Below are 5,202 nucleotides of genomic sequence, written 5' to 3' on the forward strand. Positions count from 1 at the left end.
GAATAAACCCGGCTTTTAATTCTGCCCATGAGTCGATTGAATTGGGTGGCATCCCCTTCAACCAAGTGCGAGCCGTTCCATCTAACATCATAGTGAAGTACTTGGCCATTGCCGCATCACTGACCTCTAGTAGATCCATGGCCATCTCATAGCTTTCAATCCATGCCCCTGGCTGTAAATCGGTCGTGTAATTAGGCACCTTCCGAGGCCCCTTGAAATCCTTTGGCAAACGCTCATTACGCAGAGCTGACACCAAGCAAGGGACACCTCCTGTCCTTGTGGCCACGCCTGCCTCAACAGAGGTCGTCGGATAAACCGGAAAAGCCTGGTGAGCCGCTTGCTCAACTGCCTGTTGAACCACCCGCTCAGCCTCTTTGCGGATCCTATCCTGGTCAACCAAGTTAAGAGCTCCATCACGCACCGGGTCATGCCCGCGAGGCTGGTCACGGCGCCGGGCGTTGCTTGAAACGGCTACTGAATCTATGTGCCTGCTATAACTCGGGCTCCGACTTGCGTGAGGGGTCGAATGAATTCTGTCTCGACTATAAGAATAAGCCTCCTGCTACGCCTGAGCCATCTAAAGAAGTTCTCTGACCCTTCGGGTTTCAATCGCCGTTGGAGAGTCACCCTTCGCTGGGAGAGCCGCCAATCGCGCCGCCACAGCGATCATGTTCTCCAAAGGGTTAGAATAATGACCCGGTGGTGTTGGTACATAATGAGGTGTAGCAGTATTCACACGAGGGGGTTCCATCGCCCGTGGCTGAACCGGCGCCCCAGCCCCGGGCATTGGGACCCGATTCACCTCTAGCGGGTTACTAGGGCCCGCATCGGGTGTGTGGAAGAGATTTCTAGGATCGTAAGTCAGAGGCATACATGACTGAGTCTTCTGGTGTCTTCTCCTCATGACCTCGTTTGATGCGTTTAGATCCATCGTGAGCTGAAAAGCCTCTGATTGAAGCTGCTGAGCTCGGGCATCCAAAGCCGCCCACTCTGCAGCCATCCTGACGTCCTCTGCTGCTAGGGTTTCTATGGCTTGTACTACCTCCTCACGTAACCATGCCACTTCTGGATCATGCTGAGCCTGATTCGCCGGGTTAACCACGGCGGTCAATAGGGCTGTCATCCTATCCATGAGATCCATCAGCACCTGAGCTGGTGCGCGCGCAGGGCCTCCTGCCCTGGCCGCTGCTGACCCGGTGGTTATCGTTGCCGCAACCGTAGAGTTTTAAATGGGCTGCGTGCCAGTCATGAAGATTCCCGCTCTGCTCGGCGGCTCAATGGGGTTTGGAATACTGCTGCCATCAGAACAGCCCCCAAGCCCACCATCTTGCAGTTGATACAATGAATCTGTCTCACCTGTGGATGACTCACCATCAGATTGGACGGCTGTCTCACCACCAGACACAGATCTTTCAGAAAATTCCCCTCCATGGATGCATCCCTCAAAGGAACGCTTCACAGCCGGCTGATGTCAGGACCCCGATTCCAAGTCACATCGATCTAGCCGGTAACACCTCATATCACTTTGCGGCCTCACGCACGGTATTCCCACGGGTGTCGCCCTACCGTGGGCTAGCAGGACTCCGGTGAACCGGGCTATAGCGGACTACTATGGCTCATGGAAGCACAAGACTACATTTCCCCATAAAAGAGGCTACCAAGGATAAACAACTAGGTTGTCGGATCCCACACATACCAAGCATTTCAATCATACACACAATATGCTCGATATGTGTAAATACAACATGTCATCACAACATAACTCTACGACTCAAGTATTTATTCATTAGGCTCCGAGGAGCGAGATATTACAAACATGCGTCTCATGACCCAACATTCAGAGCATACAAGTCAAAGCACATGCGGAAGCTTAACATGTCTGAGTATAGACATTTACAAATGAAAAAGGCTGAGAAGCCTGACTATCTACAAGACCATGCCGAGGGCACAAGATCGTAGCTGAGGTATCAAGCTAAACGTCGAAGTCCACACGGAACTACTAGCGAGACTGACGTCTCTCTGCAAAACATAAAATAAGCAAACATGAGTACAAATGTACCCAGCAAGACTTACATCAGAACTAGCTACATATGCATCAGTATCAACAAAGGGGGTGGTGGAGTTTGACTGCAGCAAGCCAGCTTTAACTCAGTGTCTATCCTAAACTATGACTGCAAGTAACTCTTTTGAGGTGGCGCACACGAGTCCACATATTCACCATATCAATACAACACTATGGATCCGCTCCCGTCTCCCTACGAGAACGCCATCCATAGCACTCACGCTTATCTTGCGCATTTTAGAGTCTCCACTTTCACTTGTCTATGAACTATGCAAGGGGTCCAAGTTTCCATATCCGAGGAATCCGGCTATTCGAATAGATAAAGATAACCCTGCATTGGTGTACTTCTTCACACACGCTCTCGCCACTTACCACCATGTACACGTCGTGTATCTCGGCAACCTTCAAGCGGAAGCCTGGTGAGGGAGTCGGCCACGACCTGACTAATCACACAAGTCTCTCGTCCAGGTTTATCGCCTATTCGGGTTCCATCCGCAAGGAGATCCGGCCGGGGTGTCGCTCATGGCCCCAAATGATGTGAGTAGGGTTCCCAAGCCCACCATCCGGGTGCCACTTGGTACACCGTGCCACTCTGCCTAGTCTGTCCCAAGCCCACCTATACCGGGTGCCACTTGGTAGACTACTAACACTACCTACAAACACCAGAAACTAGTTGCAACTCCTGGACAGAGATCAGGTTGATTAATAAGTCGAGAGAGCTTGGAGCGCCCGGAGCCCAATGTGTGGTAGTAACTGTTCATGGATCACAAACACAGAACTAAGTTCCTGAGGACGGCTGCAATGAGACAACCCACCATGTACTCCTACATGGCCTCTCACCGCTACCTTTACCAAATCATGTTCACACACTTAGCTCTCAATGGTAGGACATGTTCACCATGTTCCAATTCATTCCCGATGAATCAGACCTGACTCAACTCTAAGCAGTAGCAGGCATGACAACAAGCATGAATGAGTAGGCACATCAGGGCCCAAACAATTCCTACTCATGCTAGTGGGTTTCATCTATTTGCTGTGGCAATGACAGGTCATGCAGAGGACAGGGGTTCAACTACCACAACATGTAACAGTTGAATCGTTGTTGTCCTAATGCAGTAAAAGAGAGGAGGAGCAAGAGAGTGGGATTGTATCAGAATGAACAAGGGGGTTTTGCTTGCCTGGCACTTCTGAAGATAGTATCGTTCTTCACCGGTGTCATCGATCTCATCGTCGGAAACATCGTCTACCGAGGGGGAACAACCACCGGCAAACACAGAAAGAACACAATCAATGCAATGCACAATATGATGCATGAATGAGACATGTCAACATGCTGTGATTTGAGCTAACGCAACTAAGAACAGAAGGGTTTGAGTTGATTTGAACCAAAGGTTCAAATTCAAATTCAAACTAAGAACTTATAAAGTGCATTATCATGTTTTGATCTAAACAGCAAGTTTAAATTGTTTAAAAATGCATGAAACCAGTACAGATGGATAGATTAGTTTTTTCTGATCATTTTTCATATATAATTTGTTTGATTTGGAGTTATAGATTTATTTCTATGAATTTTTGAAGTTTATACTAATTTCTAAAATTTCCTAGATTATTTTTAAATTAGAAAATTATTAACTGAGTCAGCATGACGTCATCACTATGTCAGCAGGTCAACATGGTCAGCCCAGGTCAAACCTGACCACTGGGCCCCGCAAGTCAGTGCCTCAGGTCTAACTGGGTTTAACTTTAAACTAAACCAGAGATAAACAGGGGCTGGACCCACCTGTCAGTGGCGCAGGGGAAGTCAAATCCCGGTCAACCGGTGTCAAACCCGCGGGCTTGGCCCATGGCTCGTCGCCGCGACAAGAGAGACGGCGGGGCGGCTCGGAAATGCTCCTCCAGCGACCAAAATGGCAGCGGAGAGGCTCTACGTGATGCTGGAGCTCGTCCGCGTCTTGTGGTGCACGCAACAGCGGCTCAAGCGGCCTAAATCGACGGTAGTGGCGACTTGCGTGGTGGCCGGAGTTCGGCTCGAGCGGGTCCGGGGCTGCAGTGCTCGAGCGAGCAAACGGAGTGGCTAGTCAGCCTCCAAGAGGTGCTAGGTGTGTGTCGGTGCCACTGGAGCAAGCAGGAGAGGCTCGGGAGCGCGGGCTCGCCGGCAATGGCGGACGGCGGCCTCGGGTGACCTTGGGGCTATGGCTAGAGGGCGGGAGAAAGCAGGGGGGCAGAGGGGAAACAATCAGTAGCTCACCGTGGTTCGAATGAGACAGGCGTCGAGCTTGGGGAGGCAGGGACGACGGTGAATCGACGGCGACGGTGATCAGCTCCCAAGATGGAAGACCGCGACGATGACGATGTGTAACGCCCCAAGACCGTTGTGCCAGGTGTCATCCAGTTATTTGCTATTGTTTCCTTGTCATTGCTTGTGTGTCATGCATTGCATATCATGTCATCATGTGCATTTCATTTGCAGACATGTTCGTCTCTTGCATCCGAGCATTTTCCCCGTTGTCCGTTTTGCAATCCGGCGCTCCATTCTCCTCCGATGGTCATTTCTACCTTTCTTTCATGTGTGGGGATTAAACATTTCCGGATTGGACCGAGACTTGCCAAGCGGCCTTGGTTTACTACCGGTAGACCGCCTGTCAAGTTTCGTACCATTTGGACTTCGTTTGATACTCCAACGGTTAATCGAGGGACCGAAAAGGCCTCGTGTGTGTTGCAGCCCAACACCCCTCCATTTTGGCCCGAAACCCACCTAAACCTATTCTATCTTCTAGAGCGTTCGATCACGATCGCGTGGCCGAAAACCGCACCTCATTTGGGCTCTCCTAGCTCCCTCTACCTATATATATGTGGCCATCCCCGATATTTTCGCGGATGAACCCTAGCCCCGCTCCTCTCGCATCGCCGGACATGTCCATCCGGTCGCCGGACATGTCCACCCCGGGCCGGCCATGTCGCCCGACCAATGGCGCGCCGCCATGTCACCGTCGCCGCCGCCCTCGGCCTATCCCCTTGCGCCACCTAGCCCCTGCCTCTTATCCGCCGCCGCGCCTCACCCGCCGGCCCGCCAGGGCCCGCGCGGGGCCCTCCGGGCCTGGTCGCCGCCGCCTGTCGCTCGGCTCGTGAGAGCCCGAGCC

This window comes from Triticum dicoccoides, chromosome 5A (genome assembly GCF_002162155.2).
Source record: "Triticum dicoccoides isolate Atlit2015 ecotype Zavitan chromosome 5A, WEW_v2.0, whole genome shotgun sequence".
NCBI lineage: Eukaryota > Viridiplantae > Streptophyta > Magnoliopsida > Poales > Poaceae > Triticum > Triticum dicoccoides.